Raw genomic sequence first — 15,016 nt, 5'->3', positions numbered from 1 at the left:
AAAGTATGATGCTACTGTAGGTGAAGGAAAAATTATATTAATACTTATTATATTTAAAATAACATTTAAATTAAATATTATTTATTTGAATTATAGTCCTATTTAAAAATTACTTTTTTAGGACAAGGCAATTGTTTGTTTCTAAAGGTGTGTGTAACTAATGTTCCTGCATCTACCTTTCTGTCTTTCTGTAGCCTATGCACGTGTTTGTCTAAATAAAAATATTTTAAATATGTATTTTAATACATGTTTGTAAGGTATGAACACCAAAATTAATTGTTTATTAAAAAATAATTTTAATATTTATTTTAATACATGTTTGTAAGATATGAACACCTAACACTTAATTGTTTGTTAAAAAAATATAGGTATATATCTGTTAAAGCACGTTCCCGTTATTCCTCCAGCTTCCACTAGAGCTGAACACAGGTCGGAGCCGTCTCTCTCTCTTTTGCACGGGGAAGGCGGGACCGTATTAGCCGGGCAGGGCGTTCTTTTTGCGGTCACAGACAGCGTAGACGTGCTAGGGGTGGGTCTTTCTTGGCAAAGGAAAACCCACCTTTTTCATTGTTTGGATGTCGAAGGAATGTGATGGTTTGATCTTGCGGCGCAAGGGAGGGGGTGAGAGAAGGAACTAGCGCGGACCCTTCTGAGAGAACTGCTCGGTTCAGTCCTCAAAAAGTCAAAATCGACTGAGTAGTTTTCCGAGTGCTACCTCACGGACGCTGACTCGGCCTGAAGACTGGTGGGAATTGTCAACGCTCTCCCAAGTGCTCAAGGTAAGAAAAAACTTAACCGGAGCTCGGTTTGTGAGGGGGGAGTTCAATGGTGGAATCTCGCCCCTTGTACACAACTCCAAACTGCGGCAAGTTTGCCATCCTCCTCCCCCTCCTGTTCACCGCAGCGGAGGTGCTTGATTAGGTGGACTGCGGCGATTTTTGTCGGGATATTTCGTAATGGATAACCTTGTAGCGACGTTTGAGTTAACTTAACCGGGACTTTACAAATAGCAGATGTTCATTAGCCAACTGATAGATGAAACATAGAGCATGAATCGGAGATTTTCCCGGTATTCAGATATGGTTTGTTAGATGTGGCGAATAAAACTTTTAGTAACGTTCACTGCCCGCTGAAGTCTTTATTTGCCGCATGCCAACGCTGAAATGTCAAACTGATTGAAATTCATCGCCACGTACTACTAACATACGCTGTTTTCTTTCAGTAAAAATTTTGGTTTACAAACAAATCGCCATTTCTTACCTTGGGATAAACTCTGAATTTGTGAACATTCCGGTCTTTTAGGAGTCGAATCGCAATTTTGTATTTTTACACACATTTTCTTAACGCGTAACCACGGACGCGTTTTCTGACGAATAAGCAAAACGCACTCGGTCGATAAATCTGCTGTGGGACAGTTTGAGTTCAAGTATAGCTCATGCGACCCGTGCCAAATTTGGATTTCTGTATTGTAACTTGTAGCTTTTTTGACGCAGTGTGTGTCCTGACCTGCGGTGCTGACGGATACGAATAGAAAATGTATTTCAAGCTGAGGCTATTAATGTAGACAGCCGTTATTAGAGCTTGCATATGATGACAGGGACGATTAATCGCGTTTGATGTCTTTAAACAGAAGTTGGCCGTCGTCTCACATTTGGGGCCTGAATTAGAATTAGAAAGTGCTTTTTTACTTATCCCACAAAAATTGTGTTTATTTTTGATGATGAAAGGTCGGGATGTTGCAGTGTACCTGATGTCAGGGGGTTTGTGGGCTTAATTGCGCATGCGCTATTGCGTGTGTGCATGCCAAACCATGGAGACCCAGGCACAAATACAGGCTATTTATTTGTCAGGTTAACTTTAGTGCTGGTGCCTGGGGGTTGGGAAGCGTAGAAAACTAAAACATTAAAGAAGGAGAACAGCAACCCCCATAGAAGCTCCATTACCCTTGGCAGGTGGGGCCCATAAAGCATAAAAAAAAAAACTAGGGACAAGAGAGCAAAGAGAGGACCTGCCGTGGCCTGTCCCAGACTCAAATGCAGAACATAGATGGATTTCCAGTAAGGCCCGAGAGGCAGCGGCTGTGTGAGACTCATAGAGTGAGTGTTTGTATAAAGTATGTGAAGAATTGGCGGTATCTTAAAGGAAACATTGGTCCATTTACATTAGCTGTCAAAGAAATGCTATCTCTCATCTCTGAAGGTTCCTTTACATAAACTATCACCTAACATTTTAAAAAATTCCATTAACAGTTGCGTGCCTATCTATGTTTTTGGATAAATCACCTTATGCATGAGTCTCACACTTACTATGCTGCTTTGATTTGTAATTTGATTAATGTCGGAAAATTTGCACTTTTTTGCAATAGTTTATCAGTGCTTAATTTTGAGAAATTTCCATAGACAAAAGTGTCTGTATGGAAATAATTGGGAATGTCTTAAAATCATTATTTTAAAGGGAGGAGGAAATGCGTCTAATATATTTTCTTCTTGACGTCAAAGGCATGCAACCAATCACAGTCGATGGTATTTTGGCACATGTTTGTGTCACTTTAAGATCACCAAATTAGGCAGATGCCAACATGGGCAGGTTGCACGAGTTGCATAAAAGGTAAAAAATATGTGCCAAACGCCATTATAATCCGGGTCCTGAAGCAAACGCGGTCGAATATTACTGTACTTAGCTTTATGCTAGAGTCGGATGTATGTGCTTTCATTCAAACACTGACTGACACTCTCTGTTTATGCTTCAACTGTTTCTTTGTTACCGTGATTTGTTACGACTTCTCTTCTGAGTGTTTCATGACCTGTTTTGCAGTTTCGTTCCACTCTCATCTTAAAAGGGTAAAGGTTGCATTCTGATGAACCATTGCTGTTGTTTATACAACAATGCATGTGAACTTTGTAAGGTAAAACAGGACGGGTGTGTGTGCGCGAGGGAGAAGGCTGCTTCTCTGTGAAGTAAAAGTTAAACAGTATTAAAGTCTCATGCAGTCTGATTTCTGCACCCTCTGCACTTTTCTTTATGAGCAAGGCCTGCTTCTGGTTTTGCCAGAGTACTGATGGCTTTTCCACGCAGAGCAGTCATGTAGTGAAACTGATGTTTAATAGTTATAGGTGCCGCCCAATAAAGTAATTACCAGACTTAGCACCAGACCTGGGGATTACGGAAAGGATAAATGACTAGTCTGAGGTTCAAATTTAATATTGCGGTTCTCTCCTGGTGTTCCCCCGTCTCTTACTTTCTCCATCACTCACAATGATCTTTATTGGCCAAGTAAGTTGTGCTTACAAGGAATTTGTTTTTATACACCGTAAAAAGTTGGATCAACTAAAAAATCTACTTCATTTGGTAACACCTAAAATTTCACTTTAAAGTTTAAAGGTGCAGTATGTAGATTTTAGCGGCATCTAGGAGTGAGATTGTAAATTGCAACCAATGGCTCAGCTATAGTAGCCGACACAGTACAAACATGTTGTTGTCAAAATACAGTAGAGGAAAAAGGCGCTCTATAAAGAAGTTTGTCTGTTTAGGGCTACTGTAGAAACATGGTGGCACAAAATGGCGACTTCCATGTATGGGGACCCGTGGTTTATGTAGAAATAAACCCGGCTCATTCTAAGGTAATAAACACATAACAGTTCATTTTGTAAAGTCTTTATAAACCACTGATAATATAGTTATGTATATTTTATTGATTTTCTGTCAAAATATCATCCTAAAAGTTACACACTGCACCATTAAGTTGGAAAAACGTACATTTTATATGTGTTACCAATTGATCAAGTTGATCCAACTTTATTGAGGTTACGTAGAGTATATGTATACGTATAAAGCTAAATTTACAAAACGATTATTTGAATAAAAAAATTAAATTAAAGGGGCCATGGCATGAAAATCTGACTTTTATGTTTAAGTGCTATAATTGGGTTCCCAGTGCTTCTATCATGCTAAAAAATGTGAAAAAGATCAACCCAGTAACTTAGTTTTGGTAAACCATTCTCTACAAGCACGTGAAAAATAGCTCATTGAATTATGATGTCATAAGGAGGTCTAATTATAATAATACCGCCCCTTAATCTGCACTATCCAACTACAGCACTGCCATTTAGTGCAGAGAGAAAGAAAGAGAGAGAAAATAATTCACAGCACAATTGAGTCTCAATTTCAACAAACCACCATCATTGCGATCAGTGTTTGCGCTTCATCCACCCATTTGCATTTTAAAGGACACACCCAAAACGCCACATTTTTGCACACACCTACAAAGTGTCAATTTTAACATGTTATAGTAAATTATCTATATGGTACTTTGAGCTAAAACTTCACATATGTGCTCTGGGGACACCAAAGATTTATTTGACATCTTAAAAAATTATTGTGGCATGTCCCCTTTAATATTCAAATTTTGATTAAAATGCGGCGAAGTTTACTTTCATCCAAAGTACTTGTGATCTGACTCTTTAGTTTTTCTTTCCTCAAATGCGAAAGGAAGTGAAATTTACCATGCTTTCTGCCAGACAGATGAAGTTACTTCTTACATGTCAAACAGGTCGTTATGAACGTCAATGGTGGATTAACTTTTGGCGGCATCTAAACGTCCTTCCAGCACTGTTGTTGACATTAAAAACCAGTTGACTTTGTTGTTTATCTAGGAAATGTCTATTTAAAAGGTGAATAATACACATGTGAGTTGCAAAATGGGCTAAAATGTCATAGTTCATGTGAACTGCGTAATAGAATTGAATAATTAGGTGTTTATGGATCGAGAGGACCAGATCTAGTGCCCAGCTAAATGTCTTTCAGTGTCTTGCTGTCAGGGAGTGGGAGAGTTTGGTGACAGATATTCTGCTTGTGGAGAAAGAGGTGTCAAAGTGTGAACATGTGAAGATTACAGCAGCTTCTCCTACGCACAAACACACTTAACCAGTACAGCTGCCCCAGTTAGCCCTGTCTATTGATTGATCTCTGCAAAGTATCCCAAGACTCACTGTTAACATGAGCATTTACATTTGGAAAATACAGGTGTAATCAAAAGGCCCAATTTTTTGTGAAAAAGTTAGCTTGGCTCAATGTAAGAGACTCCGATTTTCTTTAAAAGAGATTCCAGTTGAAACAAAAAGTGCGTTCTTGTTGAAACATGATCTGTTTGGTCTGTAATCCATGTTCCGGCAAGTCTAGTTGATGTTACGTCGCAATTTCTTTGGTTTTTAGCTGCACAGTTTGTCTGTCTATTACTCTATGTGTGTGATTTGTCCCAGTCGCATGTTTAGCCTATATTTACCTAAATCAGTTAGTCATCACTGGCAAGACTGATCCACGAACAGCACACCTTTGAGTCATAACTTTAGATATTGCAACGTATCAGTCAAGTAATTTGACAGTGTCGGCTAATGATGTACTTAATTGGATATTTAGTCAGTGTCTAAAGTTGGCTTCAAATTCCATGAGGAATTCCACAAATTCTTTGTCAATAGACGCTTTCAGTGCCAACAACATAAACAAATGACGTGTATGTCTGCGTATACAAATACCACCTTTTCAACTGGACACAATACATTTTATTTTTAAGCAACATACAACATTTATGCTAAAAATAAAGCCTTTAAATTATAAAACTCTTTCAAAAAGTTTTTGTAATGTATATTAAATAGATAGATGCTCATGCTAGTACCAGTCTAAAATGCATTGATGCATACTTTGATTGTGTTTACAGTGCGCAATATAACATGTTTCACGTGTACAAAAACGCGGTATTTTTCACACAATTTACTTATCCTTGTTATGAAGTCCCTCCTTCAAAAGTACGTAACGAGTTCTGATCGTGTAGTTTTGTTTAGTGTGTTGTGATTCGATAGCAGCGTAGCTTGCCATTAGCTAGTGCTGCACAACGAATCGCATCGGAATCGCGATGTCAGACTGTGCGATTATGTGACAGCAAAATGTTGCAATTATATTAAATAAATAAATGTGTGGACTTGTTAACACAAACTTTCTGATAACAGTTTGATGATTTTCTTGCTGTTTAAAAAAAGAAAGAAAAACGAACAAAAAAAGGCAGTGCACGTGTGGACATCGCAATATTGGCATCAATAACCGCAATGGGAAAAATTACCCAAATCGTGCAGCCCTACCGTTAGCTTAGCTGGCGACTGACGTATTCATTTGGGCGGAGGTTATGCTGCGTTCCAGGCAGGTTTTTGAGGACGTGAATTACGACTTCAAAACCACGACTTACGACTCTGAACTGGGAGTATGCGTTCCAGGCAGCCTGTAACCCGTGTTTTTACAACCTTCTACTTGTGAAAGTGCACTGGAACGGTAGTCAAACCCGTGACTTCCCACGCGTGAACTCGTAATAGATCGATGTACTCCCAGTTCTGAGTCGTGGTTTTGAAGTCGCGATTTACGGGTTACAGGTTGCCTGGAACGCAGCATTAGTCTCAAAAAACTGTTCTACTGATGTCATTAAAGCAGGAAGTAGAGGGCTGTAGTCCAAACCGGCCGTTCGCTGTAGGCTTTGAAAGGCGAATTCTGTTAAAGAAAATATATCGCCTGGCAGGGAACTTTGAGCTTTATTTGTTCACTGACAAGCTGGGCAATATCGCATTAATTAACGCAGGCGATACTTCCTCGATTATTAATGCGAAATTGCCCCAATTGTCAGCGAACTACGGTTTTGTGTAGTAAATGCCGCTCCATCTTAAAGCAGCTGATGGAAATTTACTACTTATAAAGGAACCGGCTTTACTGATGAGATGCGCATGACAATCCCCCGATATATATTGCCTAGCCCTATTAACAATAATTAAAACTGTTATTTAATTAATTTTATTTAAAGACAATTCAGACCTTGAAAACGGTATCACAGAAAATGTTAGTGGTTAGTGAAACCTCGGTATACCCTTGAAACCGGTAACCGGCCTATGCCTACTACAATGTTAGATAAAGATCCTTGAATTCTTGCCTGACTACCGAACCCCACATCTTTAGGAAACCAAAACATTTTCGTTTTCGACAATGTATTTGTTCCAGTTTAGCCAGTAGCAAGTAGCCAGACCGATAAACAAACACAGACCGGTGCTAAATTCGGGCCATGGACACCACATGCGTCCAATGAAACCGTCTGTAGAATTTAAACATTTTCACACTTTCATATATGTATGTTTTGTCAATTCTGAGAAAATTTTTACATTAATGTTTTTTTTAAATAGCCGTGTTTTGTCATGAGACACGCAAGAACCAATGACATTCAAATTTTTTACGTGCCGGCATATTTGAATTTGCTGTGCAAATCTGTATGTTTATAGATATGTGAGACAGTGTTTCCCATACATTGATTTATTTGTGGTGGCCCACCACAGAATCAACACTGGCCCCCACAAATAGAATTTTCATGATTCCCATTTACATTTTTATTTCACTATTTAAAACAGCTTAATTCGGCTTAAAATATAATTTGACATATAATACAGATCAAAAACAGATACAGATCAAAGAGTAGAAGTGAAACATATTTCAGGTGCCAACACGAGATCAAATGAAACACGACATGATGACGTCACATATATGCTAATTAGTGGGTGGCGTCATCACCACCACAGTCTCTCAAAATCCTGTGGGAAACACTGTGAGATATCAATCACTAAAAAAGTTTTCTCTCGTATTACTTTAAATGACATTTATTAGTGTTATACTAAAGGATGTATGTGCTGTTTGGAGCTTTGCCATTTTGAGCCCCATATAAGAAGTCAATTTTCGTATTTGATGAACTATTCCTTTAAATAATATTATTTGCATTATTTCTGTCATCATCCGCTCTTCTCTCTTATTGACACTGACTATTACATAAAAAAAAAACATATCAGAAGATAGAAAAGTAGATTTTCTGGTTGCTGATATACAGGGATACGCTCAGACTCGCTCCGCTTGAAGTGTTAAACATCACAAAAAATACTTGATGGACTCATCAGTGTCTACAGCTGAAATTACTCAAGTCATCAGGAAAAGATGTCATGTCTCATCTGTGATGGCTCACCTTCAGAGAAGTGCCCAACCCTCTCACTCTCACCTGTGCACAAACACGCCCTTGTTTACACTTTGGCGTGTGTATATAGAAAGCAGAACATTTTGTATGCGACATTAAAGAGTTACGTGCAGAAGGAAGGAAGGCTGGACTTAATAAAGTAAGAGCGAGATGAGATGTGCATTGTGGAATTTGGCCGTTTTGTCTACATGAATTCTTAACCGATACACATACGTTTGGAATCTAAATGATTCTTCATTGACCTTTAACAGTTTTTTACTACAACGCCACCCCCCCCCCCCCCCCCCCCGGCGTACTCCCCCAGGCGGCCATATCCGTTGTGGTGTCAAGGAGCATGGATGAGAGGGTGGGAGTGTGTTTTGATATTTCAAAGATTTCCTTAAATAGCTCAGCCCGTACCAGAAAGATGCACACACAGCAGCCCACATGCCCTGTGATGGTGTAATATTCCCTACGTATCCGTGACGGAACGCTGGACACAGCTGCAGCGTTGCTTCACAGAAGAAAATGATTACATGAAAGTTTATTAGCTTCTGTGCGCGTTTGTGTGCATGTTTGTAATGGGTGGAGATGGGGAATTCCATCAGGGATCTGCTTAATGGCTTTCAACTGATGTTCTGGCTTCCTCTCTAAGTGTAGTGTGCCACGGGGGGTGCTAATAGTTTTCTTACTGAGCTTTTTTCCGGCTTGCCCAGTCTGCCATGGCTTGAAGACCCTTCCAGAAGATTTCAATAAAAAAAATATTCCTTCTTTGCTTCCAAACCTGTTTGTGTTTTTTTGTTTTTACTGACTTATGTCATTTGAACCCCCAATGTTTTTCTTTCTTGATTTTGTTTTTATAGGAAACACCACCGTTTTTCAATATTTTACTATGTTTTTACCTCAACTTAGACAAATTAATTCATACCTATCTTTTTTCAATGCATGCACTTTTAATCTTTGTACAGCGTCTTGTGAATGTGTTAGCATTTAGCCTAGCCCCAATTATTCCTATGGCTCCAAACAGGGATGAATTTAGATGCCACCAAACACTTCCATGTTTTCCCTATTTTAAGACTGAGTAGTTACACAAGTGGCACAAAATAAAACTTTTGTTTAGAGCCATAGTAATGAATGGGGCTAGCTAAATGCTAACACATTCAAGAAGCGCTGTAGAAAGATTAAAAGTGCACGCATTGAAAAAAGATAGTATGTATTCATTCAATTAAGTTGAGGTAAGAACATAGTAAAATATAGAAAAATGGTGGTGTTTTCCTTTGTGTTGTTTTCTGTTTTTGCGTTTTCATTCATTAATTTTGACACTCACGTGTCCTCATTCCTTGACGTAACGTCCATCTATGCATTTTTGCCAAAGCGTGCAATTTCGTTTATTTTCGTGCGCTAGTGTCAACAAGGTGATGCAATGCAGCAACAAAGCGGTTATAGCAGCGAAAACACAGTGAAAGTGGAAGACGTTGTGACTGCTATCGAAAGCAAATCGTGGGTTTGGAAATATTTTGTATTTGGAAAATGAATTGGACTAACAGATTGACAGAAAACCTTTGCCAGCACCAGCTGAAACACTAAAGACTTTGACTGTTGCCATCATAAGCTTGATTTTATGTGCCATTTTTTTCCTCACTATTTTTTATTTTATTTAAAAAAGTATTTTTATCTTTTGACATTTTTACCATTTTCAAAGAGTTTAATTAAATGTTCATGTTATATATTTTGGTTGCATTCGTGAGTTATTAAAAATTTAACTGCTTAACTAGGCATGTGATATTAAAGGTCACGTTCTTCCTGATCTCCTTTTTTAAACCCTAGTTAGTGTGTAACGTTGCTATAATAGCATAAATAATACCTGTACAATGATAAAGCTCAAAGTTCACTGACAGGCGATATATTTTCTTTAATAGAATTCCTCTTTCAAAGCCTACAACGAATGGCGGGTTTGGACAACAGTCCTCTATTTCCTGCTTTAATGACATCAGTAAAACGTTTTTTTTTTTTTTTTTGGACTAAACTCCGCCCCCAGGAATACGTCAGTCACCAGCTTTGGCTCAAACGGCTCTGCTAAGCTAAGCTGCTATCGAATCACAACACACTAAACAAACTACACAAGCAGAACTCGATACGTATTTCTGAAGTAGGGACTTCATAGAACGAGGAAGACATCAGCCTGTTTTGAGGACAGTGAAAACAGCCGTATACATATAAGTAAATTTGGCGAAAAATACCGTGTTTTTAACACGTGAAACATGAACACATGTTATATTTCTCACTATAAACACAATCAAAGCTTTAAAAACACAGAAAGAACGGGAGCTTTAAAGTATCGATAAATGAATCAAATTGTAATTGCAATCAAATAAATTTTTGGTTAATCTGCAAATACCACATCGCTGGTGCCTGGCGGAGATAACCGATACGGTGTTGTATCACAATAACATTTTATTTTATTTTAGACATTACATTTACAGTTTTCTTTTTTTTAAGTCAATTTCAAATGAAAAGGGAACTCAAAGTATAGAAATGACCCTTTTTGAAACTCATTGGGGCTCTCAGGCCCTGCACTGAGTGATTTGCAGCCTGAAGAGGTCTCTTACAGATGCATAAACTCTAGTTTTAGTCTGTCTGTGGGGCTTTGTATCTTACTGACAATATGCAGAATGAACTCCCCTGTCAAAAATGTGTCTTTTCTTGACATGTGGGAGGGTGGTGTAAGCTGTGCCGCAGTTTGTTATCTAGTCATGGACAAATGAGACAGGTGAAACAACTACGACTAATGTTTCACGTTGTCAGCTGTCTTTTAAAAGGAGTAGAAAATGTATACAATGTGCAACCAGAGAAATTTGACGGTGATAAACATGTATGCATTCTCATGCACCTGCAATTGAACGTGCTGTTGACCTAAGCTTGCCCCGGGCCACAGCTTTCCAACTGGCCCATTTTATCCTACAGTTTGACAGTGATGCCTCCACAATACCTCTGTTTACAGATAATACCTGTACTGTACAAATAAAGCGTACAGCAGATTTACCTTTATCTTGAACATCTGCGATGATCAAATGCATGGATGGGTTTGTACATTTTAGCGAGATATTTTGGGGCTTCACTTGTACTGATTTAATATTTTATGATCGCAGATGTGGATCTTCATCTAGATGTTGTTTATTGTGTGTAGACAGTGGGGATTGATGTTAATATGCTTTGAGGTGATTGATTGTTAAGCAGTGATCACCTGTGAAATTGACGGGTCATTTATAAAATCCTACTTCATTAGCAGAGACTACAGTGTTGTATTCATGAAATCTTATTTCAAAGACTTTCATGACTACAGTGTTGTATTCATGAAAGTCTTATTTGAGTGGGTGTGTGTTTTGGACTGGGAACGTGGCTGGGGTTTAGCTGTGTGGTTTGGGATTTGGGGTGTGTAATTGTGCAGTGCAGCATTTGGTTTTTGGCAGGCTGTCCCTTTGAAAGCACCTGAGGGCCGGTGGAGCAGCAGGTAATGGAGTGAACAAAGCCAATTGTCTGATGCATTATGAAGGATGTATGTAGTAACTTCTATAGCTGTTTTTGTTTAAATTCAATATGAATGAAATTAAAGGGACACTCCAAAATTAGCAAAATTGTTGCTAATTTTCCAACTCCCCTAGAGTTAAACATTAGATTTTTACCATTTTGGAATCCTTTCAGCTGATCTCCGGGTCTGGCAGTACCACTTTTAGCATAGCTTAGCACAATCCATTGAATCTGATTAGACCATTAGCATTGCGCTCAAAAATAACCAAAGAGTTCGATATTTTTCCTATTTAAAACTTAACTCTTAGTTTCATCGTGTACCAAAAAAAGAAAAAGTTGCGATTTTCTAGGCAGATATGGTTAGGAACTATCCTCTCATTCTGGCGTAATAATCAAGGACTTTGCTGCTGTAACATGGCTGCAGCAGACGCAATAATATTACGCAGCAGCCGAAAATAGTCCCCTTAGTAACTTTTAATGGCAGGGGACTATTTTCGGGCCTTGCGTGATATCATTGTGCCCCCTGCAGCCATGTTATGGCAGAAAAGTCCTTGATTATTACCCCAGAATGAGAGTATAGTTCCTAGCCATATCTGCCTAGAAAATCGCAACTTTTAATTTTAACTTTTATTTTTTAACTTAGTACACGATATAACTACAGAAGAGTAATGTTTTAAATAGGAAAAATATCGAATGTCTTTGGTCATTTTTGAGCGCGATGCTAATGGTCTAATCAGATTCAATGGATTATGCTAAGCTATGCTAAAAGTGGTACCGCCAGACCCGGAGATCAGCTGAATGGATTCCAACATGGTATAAATCAAATGTTTAATTTGTATATTTAAGATGATCAATTCAATCAATACAAAAAACAATTATAAAGTCCAATTTATTGAGACATTTAAAAAGAAAAACAAAACAAAAAGAAGGGCATGTGTTTGGATGATATGAATTTTAGACATATGCATGAAAATTAGACAACATTGCTGTCGGCGATATCACACATACAGTCAATACAAACATTTACTGTGTCCAAAATCGCCTACTTCCATACTTATACACTCTAAAAAAAACGGTGCTATAAAGCACCAAAAGTGGTTCTTTGCTCGTAATCATAGAAGAACCGTTTTTAGTGCCATATAGCACCGGTGAAGCACCTGTGTAGAACCAAATAGGGGCCATATAGCACCACATATGGTTCTACATAGCACTATATGGTTCTACACAGGTGCTTCAACGGTGCTATAGGGCACTAAAAACGGTTCTTCTATGATTACGAGCAAAGAACCACTTTTGGTGCTATATAGCACCGTTTGTTTTTAGAGTGTAGTAGGTGTAAATAGTATGCAGTATGCAAGGTGAGTAGCATGTCCAAATGTATAGTATTAGAGAAAAGTAGGCGAATAGTACCCGGATGACCTACAACTTTCGGCTAGATTTTTAAATGTGTGCATTTGATGGACACTTAACAATCCTGTGAGGCCGCTCAAGCTGGCAATATCAAGAAAGTGAATAAAAAATACTGAAAATCTATGAATCGTGCGTCTTTTTAAGTGTTATTGGTACCAAGAAATGTATTCCTCGTGATTTAAATTGTAAAAACAACACATGGTTTTTCTTATTATGTCATAGGTCAAAGGACATATGGGACACATGACAAGGAAAATATGGTAGATGCAGTATGTCTGAAATGTATTCGTACTACACCCACAAAGCAGTAGGCACTTCTAATTCAGTATGTGTGCTTTCACAGTATGCATGCAATATTATTTTATTGGCAGTATGAAGTGCTCTCTGTGTTCAGAATGTGACAGCTGCATCCTCTTCCTCATGCATTAGTCTACACAGGAGATGATTCAGCAAGAACAAACCTTTCTGAGACACAAGCTCCTTTTTACATTACATTGCATTTTATCCAAAGCAACATTAATTGTGCATTATGAAAGTGCATTAATTGTTTACATTTTATCAGCATGTCTGTTCTCTAGGACTCAATCCCATGGTCTTTTGCGCTGCTCTACTCTCGAATGCCAAATGCACCTGCCACAATGGGTGACGTATGTCTTGTTGGTTTATCTGGAGACGGTTAAACTTTGCTATCTTTTATTAGAGGCAGTTTAACTGTGACCTGTGAACTGTTCAAACACATCGATAAGGTTTTCTATTCTGGTTCTAGGTCTTATCTGTGACAGAAAACATGTTTCTGCTTTGGCGCTCTTTTGTAAACATTTCTGCGATGTTGGTTATGTAATGGTTTACATGTTGTAGAGAAAGTTTGGAGTGAAAGTTCTAAAGCTTGAAAACTTTGCCCTACATGTCGTTTCCGATCCAGACATCACGGCAGAAACTTGTGAAACTTGTTCTGGTTTTACACCTGCAAGGTAATGTTAAAGAACATCACACCGAGTTCTGTAGAGCTCTCGCTGTCAAGAGGAAACTATGAATGAAGATGAAACACCACAACAAATGGAAAGCAGTCGAGGAGATAACGGAGCCAATGAATTTGTGTTCCATTTAGGTTTTGGTGTCAACAAAGCCAAACTTACTCCGGACACTTTCCAACAATAAATTACATAAGCTCTTTTAAGGCGTAAGGATATATGATCTCTAGAAATGGTACACATTGTGCGCAGATGTTCAGACTATTGTATTGTCTCTATACACAAATACATTTATTATAAGAGGAATGAACAAAATTAACTCGCATTACTAAACTTTTTCACTGGTAATTCACTGATTCTGATTTTTTTTTATTGCTGATTTCAATTTTTATTAGCAAATGGGTCCATTCTGGTACTGATTTCCATTTTTTTAAGCAACGGACAAAAAAGCTGAATTCAATTACTGGATCTTCTTTTATTTGAACAGATCTCAAAATAAAGTGAGCTCAGACTCAGTCAGGCTCACTGACATTGTTAGATGTGTAATTATCAGTTGTGAAACTAATTGCTGCTTCGGGATCGGGTTGTTACTGGCTGCATGTGTTATAAGTAGGGATGGGCTTGAGTACTTGAATGCGGCATCGATTATTGATCTCGAAAATGATGATTATGTGGGTTTATTTTTTTTTTGTAATGCCGCCATTTGGACGTCTGTCTGATTAGCGTTACAAGCGCCTGTGGTCCGTAGTAAAGACTGGGAGTGTGTTTGATGTCGTGTTGTGCTGCGCAGATGGCGTATGACATCAATACCATGATTCAAAAGCAAACGGAGAAGACCGCTTCCAAAGCCCACCCCGTCTAAACAAAGCGCACCCAGTCCAAACAAAAGGACCTGCTTGGAATCTAATAGAATGTTATGAGACTGACCATCCGTGTACCAGTCAAGCTTATTATGCGTAAAATCTGCGAAAATTTCGGACTCTGACTGGTCGATCGGTGCATCTTTATCATTTTTTTATTAATTTTAAATGCAGGGTCCTTGAAATCCTTGAAAATTTGTGAATCTGAGGAAAAAAATTCAAGG

At 38.4% G+C, this 15,016-nt stretch overlaps 1 protein-coding gene across 1 annotated transcript in view; it reads left to right on the top strand.

Annotated features, from left to right (window-relative positions):
• Nucleotides 1-490: 490 nt before the first annotated feature.
• luzp1 (leucine zipper protein 1) overlaps nucleotides 491-15,016 on the top strand; it is a 60,699-nt gene continuing 46,173 nt past the window's right edge. The window contains exon 1 of the mRNA XM_065288275.2: nucleotides 491-779. The gene's annotated coding sequence lies outside the window, so the exon portion shown is untranslated. The remainder of the gene's footprint in view (nucleotides 780-15,016) is intronic.

The sequence above is a fragment of the Paramisgurnus dabryanus genome, chromosome 17, assembly GCF_030506205.2.
Source record: "Paramisgurnus dabryanus chromosome 17, PD_genome_1.1, whole genome shotgun sequence".
Taxonomy (NCBI): Eukaryota; Metazoa; Chordata; class Actinopteri; order Cypriniformes; family Cobitidae; genus Paramisgurnus; species Paramisgurnus dabryanus.
Note: the sequence above shows the minus strand (reverse complement) of the source record. Positions and strands in the feature narration are given on the sequence as shown.